We start from the raw sequence: 14,412 nt of genomic DNA, 5'->3' as shown, positions 1-14,412 counted from the left end.
ACTGCCATGTATGTAAATATTTCTTCGCCTTTTTTACGAACACAAAATTCAAGGATCCCACATTTGCCTTTAACTATCTTTACAAACATTACTGTACTCGTGAATATCAGTGATATTGTCTCATGGGTAATTGTGTTTTTTCTCTGTTGTTTCGTTGCTGTCTGGTGGACAAATACATGAAATCTCTGTGCCATTATCAAACATGTTAATGGCTATATATCGGGTAATTCAAACTCCTTTTTCTTCGCTAATCTGAGCATGGAAGTAATACTCTATATCATGAACTATAAATGAGGATACACAAAATGAAAAACTAAGCGAAATTGTGAATCCCGCATTGCACGAAAAAATGTGTTGTATTTCAGTAAATAAAACGTGTTCTTGGTTGATTGTAAACACGTAGTAGTCCATCATGCATTGCGACCCATTTACCACTAAAGTCAAAAACCTAGGTAAAAATAAATTGCGTCACATGTAAATAAACAATTACATGTGCGAGAACATAAGTATGCTAATTTATGCATTTCCATATAAGGAAGTGGTCCTGACCTGTTAATTGCAACTCTGAAAATATTCTGATTTCAATCAATGTTAGTTTCTTCAGAAACATAAATACAGTTTATATTATATATATATATTTCTTTCATTCCGATTGAATTAAATACGTTTGATAAGAATGTTATCTTTCTGTTCTCCGATCTAATATTAATAGTTTAACCAGTATGTTCTCCACGTAAGTCTATAATGAAATACACAGTCAGTATCCCGTGGTTAAATCTTCAAACATAATTAGTTTACATGTTGTCGAGACAACTTTATAATTGACTCAGATACACATAGTGTACAGTAGTCATTTTAAAACAGATATAATTGCGTCGTCAAGGGCCATCAAGGGACCATATCAAAACCGTAGATAACAACCTGTTTAGACCTGTATAAATGACAGAAAACTTTCGAGACGTTCCGAGAATTTTATTCTGACTTCCGGCCGAGAGATATCGAGTGGCCCATAGACACATCCAAAACTCACCAATATATAAGCATGAACCTGCAAAAATACTGTAAACATCTTACTGTTAAATATCTATGAATTTTAAGGATGAGTTTCTATAGTCTTCTAACAACTCCTTGTGTTCAACTTCATCCTCTCCATCATATTTTATCTCATACACTGCATTTACATCACCATCTGACTTCTTTAAAACTGATAAGACCAATCCTTTAAACCATTTTTTACACCCGTCTTCCAAAATCTGTTCATGTGCAATTCTTCTTCCTACAAATTTAATGGTACTGCACTTTCTTCTGTTCCTGAAAAAATATATAATATATGGACCATAATTTGCTATTGGGCTCCGTTTCCTATAACTATAGAAAAGTGATAAAATGTGAATTACTGTAAGAAAAGTTGCAACTACATCTAAAGATGCCATTATTTTTATCAACATACAAGTGTATGCTACTCTTCCCTAGAAAAAAAATTAAAATATACAAATTTCAAAGATTCTACAACTGTATTTTTGTGTCGTTTCTCGCGTTATTTATTGCTTCCGAAGAGCATATCGCTGACTGATTTAAAGATAATCATCACCGGCAAATTCATAACTTTTGCTTTCAAATAACAAAGAACATCGACCAATAAGAATAGTGAGAAGAAAATGCCGAGAACTATAAGTATTTATGTAGCAGATGTAAGAACAGTGGCGTGATTTTTGTGTCCGATTTCGTAACGCAATTTTTAGATGATGTAATCTGCTTTGTTGTAATAGAATTCTTAAAAATAATATGCAAATATGAACTCTCGCGAGATGTTCAAACAGGTAAATCCGAGATGATTTACAGTCTTGTTTTGATCTTCGTAATAATTAAGTAAGAAAATTACGTTGCCGTTATGCGTTACATTTCACACGAAACAGAAGTCCAGTTATTTATTAAAATTGTTTTTGTCCTTAAGTTCTAACCATTTCAGGTCATACGTGAAACATGTGACTTACATGTGATCACGCCATTACGGCCGGATGTACGAAATACTAGGTCTAAACATTGATTTTGTTTCCAACGGGATGTTAGCAAACATAATCTGTAGACTTGTTTCGTCTTGTTTAAAAGGGGAAAATACAATTGTCAAAGAGATTGCGCCGGTGGTCTGTTATTTTTCCTATGTGCATTATGTTACATACGATCCTGTGTGAAAATAAATGCCCAATGACTTGACAAAAACGATTTCATATTTGACAGACGTTAGAACACACTTCGTTTCCCGATAATGACGTGAAGAGTCCTTGGAAAAATCAATCGAAATTACGTCTCTTATCATTGTACCAATGCTCGTTGGGTTGATTTAACTTCAGCAGTAAATATTACTGGATATTTTAGGTGAATAAATATAATTTAATAACAAATACATGTTAATATACCGTTACACTTAGAATGTACAAAGTTGGAATCCTGTCACAGTTTTTAATTAATATTTTTTATTCATGTTCTGCAAACACTTAACAGAAACGCAATAAATTTGTCAAAGGAGAAGTAAACTTTTAGCATGCATGACTTGAAAGGAAGTACTTTATTGATTTTAGCCCACTAAAGTAGGTTAAAATGTGGAAACCCTGTAGATGGTGTACAGGTCACAAGTATCACATTGTGTCTATTTTAAAGATTTTAATTCCAAGTTAAAGGATTTTTCTTTACTGGATTTAAAGAATGTTACATTGCCAATGATTTGGAATAAATTGTATATAACTGGAAAATCAAAACCAAATATAAATACATTTTTTTTTTGCTTAAACATCATGATTCAACGATTATGGTATCCTATATCAATGGAGAAAATATGGAAAATTCTGAATAAATTGTACTAATTGTTTTCAAAACAAGCACATATTTAGGAGTTTTATAATACTGTTCAGATTATTTTAAGCAGATTTTGCAATAAAATAAAACTAAAAAAATGCTTTTGGTTTCTTATGGTTTCCTGTCAGGTTTAAAAAAAACTTTAATATAACATTGAAAATAGATTTTAAATATTAACATGAAGCAAGTAACACTAGTAATGGTGTTTATTTATGCCTTTTGAATTATATTGTGCAAAATAAAGAAAATAAAAATTGGTTTCCTGTTTGGTTTCATGTCACGTAAACGGTGAATCAAAATGTATTAATTTTTTCTCGAAAAACTCAATTGTTCCATTTATACTATTCTAACACCAACACAACCCACTAAATAAAAGTTAAAGTTTTAGAACTTATAAAAAAGGACACAAAAAGAAACCAAAGGCTGAATACCAAATTATGGTCCATATACCAGATTTACTTTAAATTAATGCATTTAATATACAGTCAAGTAAGTTTACTTGTTCATTACATTTACATGTATAGCAAGATCTGCTAACCCTTCAAGAACACCAGATATCACTCCACTATCACTTGGTAAAAAAGAAATATATAGCACATCAACAAAGGACCATCACTGAGTTAAAGGCTCCTGACTTGGGACAGCTACATATAGAATGTGTTAGTTATCTCAAAATACATAACAGGGTTTTAGTGGAAGGTACATGATTCACTTTTTAATTGTTATATATGTTTTGAAGTTGCTTTTTATAACTGAAAATACTCTCCGATCTGCATATGATGCATATATACCCTCCCCAGACTGTCTTTGTTTTTGTTTAATGTTTTCTGCCTTTCTTTCAATTGGATAAGTTTTTTTCAACTGATTTTTATAGTTAATCCTTATGTTGTGCTGTTACACCCCTGTCCAAGACTTAGAGGGGGTAAGGGACGACATCAAAAGATCAATGAAGGATAAAAAACTTAATTCAAATAGTTTGGGGTGGGGGGGGGGGGGGGGGGGGTTAAACTTGCTGCAAGTTTTGTTTATCCTACATCGATTTTACATATATCCATATGGGTCAATCAATTTATTTCAAGTTAAGTTAAGAGGGAGTTAGGTAGTGCGGACATAACAAAAAACTATCTGAATTAACTTTTTTATCCTACATTGAACTTTTGATGTCGTCCCTTAGTAAGCATGGTAAGGGTTTAGTATTTTTGAACTTTTTTCACACACCACATTTTTATGCCTCTGTCCTAACTCCTAACCCTGTAGTATAGTGCTTGTTCTTGGATAATAAAATTAAGAATGGAAATGGGGAATGAGTCAAAGAGACAACCCAACCATAGAACAGACAACAGATAACCAATAGGTCTTCAATGCAGCTAGTTACTCCCACATCGGGGGCGTCCTAGAATAAATATATATACTGGTTCCGTTATAATGTCTATCATGCATGTTTTTTTTATGAATTCTCTTCTTATAATTTAGGCAAATATTTTTCTCTATTTATTTTGTTCATATTTCTATGTCCACACTTTAATAAGCACTTAAACAGTATAGGACAATGTTGCAGTGGTTACCTATACCTTCGATTAAACATGGGGGATAGTGGTTTCATTAGAAATCATACCACATCTTCTTATTTTATATTAATGCTTTAAATCATCTGTTTATTTGATGTACAGAATTACATGTACCTTTTTAATGGTGGCTATGGGTTAAAATCTGTCTTTGTACTTTCATCATCAGTGTCATCATGGTCATGAAATAGTTTTTTTCTGGATGGACCAGGTGTACTTCCTTTTATGCTGACATTATACTGCAAGAAAATAACTATAGGTAAAAAATAATCTCCAATAAATATTTCATTCAGTTTAAGTTAAAGCATACACTGCTACTAACAACAAACCTACTGACAATAAAGAATTAAAATGCAACACACAGTTCTTTATAAATCAGAAACTGTAAAGATATACAAATATCTATAAATTATAACTTATCAAAATTAGGTATTTATTAATTAAGACTTGACTTAAAATATTGCTTAAACATCACAAATGGTGTTTAAATGTAATAATGTGTTGTCAAAAAAAGTCCATACTATTGTTCAATAAGTTATGAGAATAATATTAAAAGAAATTGATTATCTAAATGTAATAGTTTTTTAATAATTCTAATTGAACAAATATTGAATTGCCCTTTTATTATATAATTGACATTTGTTGACTTCAGAAAAAAGATTTTTTTTACTTGTGACCATTTATATCAGCTGTTGTTTTTTTTAATATTCTTGTGAACATTTTTAAATGTATCTTATATACAATATATATGAAAATATACCAAATCAATGTTTGCATGGGTACTGGTGATTCTATAGGGAAACATTTGGGTCTGACCCAGAGTTTTATAAAATTTAGAAAATGTCAACAATTGACACAAACCTGATTAATCCTCTCAAATTGGCCAATATAATTAACCAAAACTGAATTAAGTGTTGAGCAACCTAAGAAGTGTGAATTGTTATTATTTTTTTAAAAGAAAACAGCAAAGCATCATTTTATAAAATGCATACCCATATACCAGGTTCTCTAATACCAGGATATTTCTTATTCCTTGGGTGAGTCAGTTCTGGTAGCATTGCATTTAAGAAAAAGGCCTTTAATTTTGGTAATAAATTCTGCTCCCACAAAACTGAGTCTCTATATGTTCTTTCAATATTAATGTCATATGGATTGGTGGTCCGAACAATAAAATCAATCCAGGGTAATTTACAAATGTTCATCAGTCCCTGACATTGATAAAAATAGTTGTGATTTTTTTTAAGTGTCAGCTCATTATTTTTTTTCTCCAGACAGAATGTTTTGATTGAAGATGTTGCCTGTAATAGGGTCATTTCCTTGTTGTGGAGAACATTTTTTATTACAATTAACCCTTCGTTGTTATGTTGATCAATTACTTTACCATCTGGGCTTGCACCTAAAAATTGAACCTCATCATCTACAACTAGACCCATGCTTTCTACTTTTAATTTAACTTTTTCTTTGGCTTTTTGTTGAACATATTCTTGAATTGTCACCCTTTCCTCTCTAAGTCCAAATCTAATGGCTGTGTAACCTTTAAAGGTACTGTATAATAATGTGTTAACCAAAGGTGTTACAGGTATTTAAGGATTTCTTTTGTAAACAACAGTCAGGGGACTTACTAAAACAAGTGATTTTCTAATCACTGATTCAAGTAACATTATTTCCATAAAGGTTGGACATTAGAGTTGTCTTTCTTTAATAATCACCTGTTGAGGTAGTACAAATAAATCACTAGAAGACGTGATTTAATTTTAATGTAGCTTTAAATATAGAATACTAATGATCCAGGGACTAATTATGTTTCTAAACTTATCAGAACCAACATCTGTGTTGTCTAGGATGACCAGGTCATTTCAGGTGATGACCTTGTACTGAATCTAGGATAATGACATAAAAATCACTTGTTTACATATCAGACCTCAATTTCCTTCCCAAAAAATCATACTGTTTATAACCCACACTAATTTCAACAACCCTGAACAGTGAAATTTTTATCACGAACAGTAGAATTTTATTACATAATCTGAAAGATGAAACCTTGAACTTCACAGGAAAAATACTCCCACTGCTGTGAAAAATCTTTTAAGAAAGTATCAGCTCATCATGTAAAGCCATTATTATGGCATTTTTTCAACTAAAATGGAATATTCAGCTAAAGGATAGCATCAAAGGCATGAACCTTGCTACTTAAAAGAAACAAAAAGTTCCTATTTTTTTAATTTTACTAATTTAAAGATATTATCTAAACATATGTGTTAAAAAATTTGAAAAAACTAGTAACTTCAAAATCCCAATTTTTGATAAAACCTTGAATTTGCTACTCAAATAAGTGATTTAAAAATCACTTATTTCAGTAAGTCCCCTGACTGAACAAGGCCGAAATTTGATGCAGTTAATCGTTTCTTCCTCTCATCCATCCATGAAGCAGATGTTAGCTGTAATTTAGTGTGTTTTTCAATTTCTTTAATATATATGAGATAATTCTAAATTATAATTGTTTTTCATAAATATTGTCTTTTTTTCCTCCAACTCAGATTTGGTTATGTCTTCCTCAACTTGTATACTTTGGTTTCTGTAATGCATTCTTGCCTTTTTTGTGTTACCTTCCTTAACTGATGCCATTTCTCTCTTCCATCTACTACTTTTAATTTCAGGTTTTGATTTATGATGTTGTTATTTTCTAAAGCTAATTGTCGTTCAGTAAAAAGCTTATCAAAATGGTAGCCTGGTATGGTGTTTGTGATGTCTTGCAACGTAGATGTTGACCATTTCAGACCCCTGTTTAAATGTAGTGCTGCACCATAGCATCTGGTATGCCATGATCCACGGTTGCAATGATTAAACATTTTACCCCCATCAAACTTGGATCTCATATGCATCCAGCATTCGGCAAGGTTTGTTGTAAAGTTACCTATCAAACTGATGCTTTTCTTAGCCACGTTGTTCAATATCAATGCTATGTCCTGACGCATTGCACTATCCAAGTCTGATGGGAATAAATCATAATCAAACCGTGATTCTTCTTGTGCCTCTAATGAGGTTCCATCTGACCACATAGATGCCTGATCAGTAAAAACATTATCATCAGTGTCTTCATTGTCTAAATCTATATGCTGACCAGCATTTGTCTTACTTGCTTTCCCAGCTTTGCAGAATTCACTACACCTAGTATGGTCACCGTATACATGTGATAATGTGTTTCTATATCAGATTCTAGTTGTTTTGCAGCCTTTAATTTATCTTTCTCTTTCGATCTCATGCGAATTGCACATCTAACAGCACTTGTTATTCTAATTCTTGTTCGTTTACAAATTTTCCTTTGCCTTTATAAGTTGGAGTCTCCACGACCAGCTTCTCCAAATTTGATCTGAGACATTTACAGGGGTGATTCGCACACTCTATTTTTTTAACATGCTTTCCCCATACTGGAACCTTCTGCTGTATTTGGGAATACACAGAGGAGTCACCATCACCAATTAAGTGCATATATCTTACTCCATGTTTGTCTGCTTTAAGAAAGCCTTCCACAATTATATCTGCCTCCATTGCCTGCCTAGATTTATCCCAGTTTTTAAAACATTCATGTTCTTCAACATCAAGTTTCAAAGTTTTTGCCCTATTACATATATAGCAAAACTTATTCCTGACTCCCACATGAAGACTTTTTTTTGGTTTCCGCTCCAATAATAATTGCAACTCCCCCTAATGCATTGTAGGTATGCTTATGTGATCGTTTAGACCACCCCCCATCACAAATGACACTAATTGATGGTACACCTAAAAAAAAAATAAAAAAATACCAGACTTAAACTTATGCAATTACTAATTATTTCAACTATAAATATGTCCACCATTAATTCCTACAAATTACCAAAGGTCAAATAAACAGCTTGATCAAAAGCATATATATTGCCATGATGGCATATTAAATTTGTTGACATAATACAGTTAAACAAGAGAAGTTTTTAAAATGGCTCTTAAGATAACTGGTAAGAGATATCCTTTGTAGAATCCATAATGACTGTAAATATTGCTTACTAATATAAAGTTCCATCAATGTAGCGTGACATATCATAAAACTTTCAATATGATGAATGAACTTTGCTCATTATTGAAGATGTTACATTTTGAAATTCTATTTATATTTATATAACACCTTCAAAAACTACATTAAAAATAGAAGATTTATAAACCTTATATCATATAGATGTATGTTATATGAAGATAAGAATTGATTATCCAAAAATAAGAACATAAAAGTAATGAATGGCTTTCTGCATTTAGGAATTTTAATGATCATGTTGTTTAAAAGACCAATATAAAATAAGATCTATTTTTAATTTGTAAATATTGATTTGACCAGCCATACAGGCTAGCGTTCTAAATCTATGCCAAAAAAAAAACACAAATTTCTGAACACCCAATATTCATTATATTTATTTCTTTTGACTTGAGTAATTTTTTACCCAGCCTCTTTGTCTTGTGCTTTTAAAATATTCATGTTTTATTGGTATGGAGCTGTTTTTAGTTTTTATATATATCATGTATACATGTATAAATAGAATCTTTTTTTGGGCCATTTACAAGTATGAAAAATTGACAATGAATACTATTAAAAGAAGGGACAGCTCTCAAAGGTCCATTGTAACTCATAAGTAAAAAACTAAAGTATGTGACAAAGCCATGAATAAAAAGACAAAGACCATAGAAAAACAACAATACCCAAAATAAGACATAAAAAGCTAATCAAAAGATTGAACCTGAATACAACCAAAAACTGTGTGTAATACAAGGTGATAATGCTACACATGTGGCACCCGTCCTGTTAGTACAAACCCAGTAATTTAAAGGTCAAATTCATGGAAAAGATAACAGTATTGTATTCACAACACTTGAAAGATATCCACTATGAACTGTGAAACCATGATAACTGTCAACCAACTTGCCATTGTTAAATTGAAAAAAATAAGGACTTTGAACTCTTGGTTTATTATATAAACATTGAAAAAAAGCTTCTTTGTGAGCAGGAACCGTATATGAAGAAAATTATGATAGGATATATATACAAGCCCTTGAATATCTTTTTAGGTGGAGATATTTATTCTGAATGCACAAATCAGGGGCGGATCCAGACATTATAAAAAGGGAGGGTTCCTAACCCAGGACAAAGGGGGTGGAGCGGTCTAATTACATGTCCCCTTTCAAACGCATTGATCGTCCAAAAAATTTGTAAGGGTTCCGCAGAACCCAGTGTCTCGCCTACTTTTGCTGTAAATCGCAGGCTCAACAAAAAATGAGGAAAAAAATCAATAAAAACATTCCTCTTGATACTATCTTTTGATTGTAAGAAGCTTCTGTCCAAGTTTGGTAAAAATCTAGGATAGTTAATGAATCTAATAAATGTTTTGAAAACTTTAACTGCGGACTGTATGTAATGTTAACTGGAAGAAAATATAAGTCCATTTAAAAGTAAAATACAGAAAAAATGGAATTATCTTTTTACAAAATTTACTTCTGGATACTATCTTATGATCATAAATAAGCTTCTGTCCAAGTCTGGTACAAACCCAGGATATTTTAAGAAAGTTATTAAAATTTTAAAAACTTTAACCACAGAGTGAATGTAATGTTTCCACTCAGAAAAACTAAGTCCATTTAAAAGTAAAATACGGAAAAAATGGATTTTTTTTTTTACAAAATTTACTTCTGAATACTATCTTATGATCATAAACAAGCTTCTGTCCATGTTTGGTAGAAATCCAGTATAATTTAGGATATTTTAAGAAAGTTATTAAAATTTCAAAAACTTTAACCACAGAGTGAATATATGTGGATGCCGCCGCCGCCGTCGCCGACGACGGAAAGTAGGATCGCTTAGTCTCGCTTTTTCAACTTAAGTCGAAGGCTCGACAAAAAGGGGGTTCAAACCTGAAATTATCTCTTTTGTCATTCATTCATTTTTTTTCAAGTGACCTTCATTGTCCATTTCTAGACTTGTAGCAATAGCTTTACATCTATTAGGAAGTGTAGAGCATGTGTATCTTTATAGTGATATTTTGTTATTCTATTGTTCTCCTGTTGTATGTATATCATTGTATATCTTAAAATCATACATTGCAACGGATATGGCCAGCTTGTGATTATTTATTACATGTGACTTCAATGTACTAATTATAGTGGTAAGGAATAACATGAGCATAACCGACAGTCAAGGTTGTTAAAAATTTCTATTTTTAAAGAAAAGGCAGTCCAAGGCACTAGGGCTACATGTAGGTGCTGGTTACATGTATGTGAATACTAACTTATTATTAAAAGGCTTCTCTTGTACAGGATGTTATATTACAAATATGTTGGCTACATAATGTAAGTTGATGATTTTATTAGTGAATTTGTTGACCATTAACGTTTTAAATGATCAATGTCCAGTGATCAGTATTTGAGCTTATTTCATGATAATTTAATGTTATGTTTTTAATCTTCATGTTTTGATAGTAAAAATTTAGAGGTGTGTACAAGCATGATGCAAATTTTTTTTCTTATATCATGCACACCGGAATGCTTTTTTTTTAAATTGAAAAGAAAATAATATATACCAACCTTCATGAAATCTATTATTTTCTATCACTATGCGTTTTTCTTCTTCAATTGCACATTTGAGATCTTCCTCTAGCATGTTCTCCCACCAATGATTGATTTCAATTGTTGAAAAAGTTTTTTGTGTCATAGATGGTGAATCCAGTGTTGACATTAACTCATTAAGTTGCGCAAGTCCATTACCACTTGTTAGGGAACCCCATGTCGCTCTTACATTAATGTCATAATGGTTGCTTCCCTCTGTTTTTAATTTTGGACTAGTTTCCAACACAAACTGTTTCTGACAACCTGTGCAATGGGCTGACAGAATACAGGCTAAGCCTTAGCTTGAAATTTGTGATTCCAAATTTATAGCGCTCCCTCCATTACAGGCAATTGTTCTGGCTGCTTCGCAAAATATGATGTGGGTAGTAATTTCTGTGAAATGCTCTGGCATTGATTTTAAGTTTATTAATCTGTATCCAGATGCAGTAATATTTGTAATTTTATCCTTCTGAAACTTTCCTTCTTTACTACGGTAAATAAAGTAGTTCTTCTTAGAACACTTGTGCCACAGATTTATTCTTTTTGCTTTATTTTGCTTTATTGACCTCAACTTTCTAATAAGTTTTATCTTAAAATCCTCTTGTACATTTATGTGGCACTCGAACTCACTTTTCTGACGTCCACTAAACAAGCTTACACTCTTTCTTGTGGAACTATGTCTGCCAGAAGGCAATCCAAACCTGCTTAGTTGTTTCTTCTTCTTTGCCATTGGTTATAGTAAGTTTTGAGATGATAGGGAAATATATTGGTATATTGCTGATAGTGATAGCATGAACAGGTGTCCATATAATTGTAGGTGTGTAAACACCAGAAATTCAATAATAAAACCATTTCTTTATTAAAAATATTGAAATTTTTCATTTTATTTCAGTGACAAGGGTACAACTCTACAGATGAAATAAAAAAATAAATACCATAAAAAGTTTATTTTCAAAACGAAACTGACTCGTGATCAAGAGATCATATAACTGATTTCAGCTGATATAAATGATCGCAATTAAGGGGTTGTTAGAAAAAATTTAGTAACCATATATACCTGACTTCATAACTTACCAAGTGGAAGTGTGGTTTTTTTTTAAATTTCAACCAATATTGGCTTTTAGTCTTCTTTCACTTTGTGTCTTGTCAATGATCAGGGTCGTTTGCACTTCCGCCCAATCCGGATATGACTTCACAAAATATAGTTCCTACAAAATCATAAATATTAACCCTTATTTTATGATCAGAAATTGGGATTGATTAATTTAATTAATATATCTTTGTTTACCACAAAGAAAATCAAATCCTTTTAAATTTCAAAATTATTAGTTTAATATTGTGGATGTATCTAATACTTTGCTGAAGCAGCATGGAAGAAGACGAACCAAAACAAACACAATCACACAAAAAAAAATGTCATGGTAAACAATTTTATCGTTTTCTGATGTTTAAATCACTGAGTTAGAACTGGTTATGATGTTAAAAGTTATAATTTTCTACATTTCTGTCCATCAATATTGCAAGGATTTTATTTCCTCTCCTTTCAAAGTTTGAAAGCTTGTATTTTCGTCAATGGAAGTCCTGCAGTTGACAACATTGGAATGTTATATAAGGAAATTGGACAGTGTAATGAATAATAATAAAAAAAATAAGTATAGCATGCCCTCGCTTAGATCGCAAGGTAATGATTTAAATCAAAAATATGTAAAAAATAGTTCAGATGAAAGCCGTTTACTTTTTTTCCTCGAAGGTGTATGCAATCTATAACGGGTAAAATAGAATGTTTAAAACAATTAATCAAAGATCATCAAACTAAAGATGTGCTTTGCATGTTATTGCAGAAGGAACTATGCATGACAAATTTTCAAAATAATGTTGAAATAAGTTCATAAAATCCTCACAAAAGTACAATTGAAGTGTTTGAAATTGTTATGATTTTTGGCAGACATTTTTTTTCTGTAGGGTCCACATGAACCTTAAAATGACTTTCCATATATTTTTATGTTTACCTAGTCATGGTAAATGCTTTAATAATTATGTTGTGTATTGACTTGTACCAAAAAATGGGTAGAAAATGAGAAATATTGTGATATTTAGATTTTTGAGACTTGTTGACATTTTGAGAAAGTTCCCGTACTTTTACACCTGTAACTTTTTTCGGGATCGATCCCATTTGAGACATGTTTTCTATCAATTTTGGACAATGACAGCCAAACTTACTAATAAACACTCTTTTCTAAAGTCGAATTGAGTTTGAAAAATTACTTTTCCCCACTGAAGGTTATATATTTTGCTTAAACTTGTCGATCTTCGTTTCTGTTTACAGACAGCATGTATCGCTATCCGCCATTACTTCAGATGCATGGCTAGCAATTTCATTGGTTGATTAAAAGAATAAATTATTTTACCTTAATTTTTGTAGAAATTGTTATAGAAATGTTTTATTTTACGATTAATGTTAGAAAATGCAAAAGTTTATATTTTTATAACTTTGTATTCTTTGTCGATTCAACTTGTTAAAGAATGGAGCTTTTTGATTGGCTATTGGTTACTGTGCACCGTGCAAGATGGGGCACTTTTAAGGGTATTGTGCATGCCCCTGTGCGGTACATTTGCACTGTCGTGCAGTGGCGGGTATTATATTGGCAGTGTCTGCGCGTATCCGCATGCGGGAACGAATAGTCAAATTGCCGTTCTAGGCTGCGCGTACCCACATCCGGTTTTCTAATAAAATGCCATCGGAATGGGTATAAAACGTGAAATAACTAACGTAAGGGGAATTCTAGACAGTTCGGCACCCAGACAAATCGGTACCCGGACAAATCGGCACCCGTGAAAGACAAATCGGCACCCGTGAAAGACAAATCGGCACCCAGACAAATCGGCACTTAGACAAATCGGCACCTCACATAGACAAATCGGCACCTTATAAATTATTTATCTATGATCTATATATAGTGAACCAAAAATTATGTTTGAGTGTTATTTATTTGTCTCCTGCACTATTTATAACATTATTGTCAATATTGTACATTGTTTCTTTGAATATGTATCTTATTAAGTGGTCTAACTATACAAATCCTTGTTTATTCCTTTTAGTTATTTGTTCGGCACCCAGACAAATCTTTGAATATGTATCTTATTAAGTGGTATATTCCTTTTAGTTATTTGTTTGTGCACAGGACTGTACTGCAGCTTAGTCATTTTGATAGGTGTATTATTTGTGTGAATTCTTTTTTCTGACTTTATAGATTTCACCACACAAAAAATTGTAACGTAAGGGTACCCAAATTGCACCGAGTACCCAAATTGCACCTATTTAGAAAAAAATAGCAATGGTATTCTTACAAGATTTCCTAGAGACTAAACAATT

At 31.9% G+C, this 14,412-nt stretch overlaps 1 long non-coding RNA gene across 1 annotated transcript; it reads right to left on the bottom strand.

Annotated features, from left to right (window-relative positions):
- Positions 1-1,216: 1,216 nt before the first annotated feature.
- Positions 1,217-13,383, bottom strand: LOC134683796 (uncharacterized). The gene is made up of 4 exons (XR_010101084.1): positions 13,260-13,383; positions 12,114-12,247; positions 4,536-4,657; positions 1,217-1,311 (listed from the first exon to the last, which is right to left on the bottom strand). It is a non-coding gene; the product is annotated as an uncharacterized LOC134683796 (long non-coding RNA).
- Positions 13,384-14,412: the final 1,029 nt, after the last annotated feature.

Source organism: Mytilus trossulus, chromosome 9 (genome assembly GCF_036588685.1).
Source record: "Mytilus trossulus isolate FHL-02 chromosome 9, PNRI_Mtr1.1.1.hap1, whole genome shotgun sequence".
Taxonomy (NCBI): domain Eukaryota; kingdom Metazoa; phylum Mollusca; class Bivalvia; order Mytilida; family Mytilidae; genus Mytilus; species Mytilus trossulus.
This window is presented reverse-complemented; position numbering and strand designations above follow the sequence as displayed.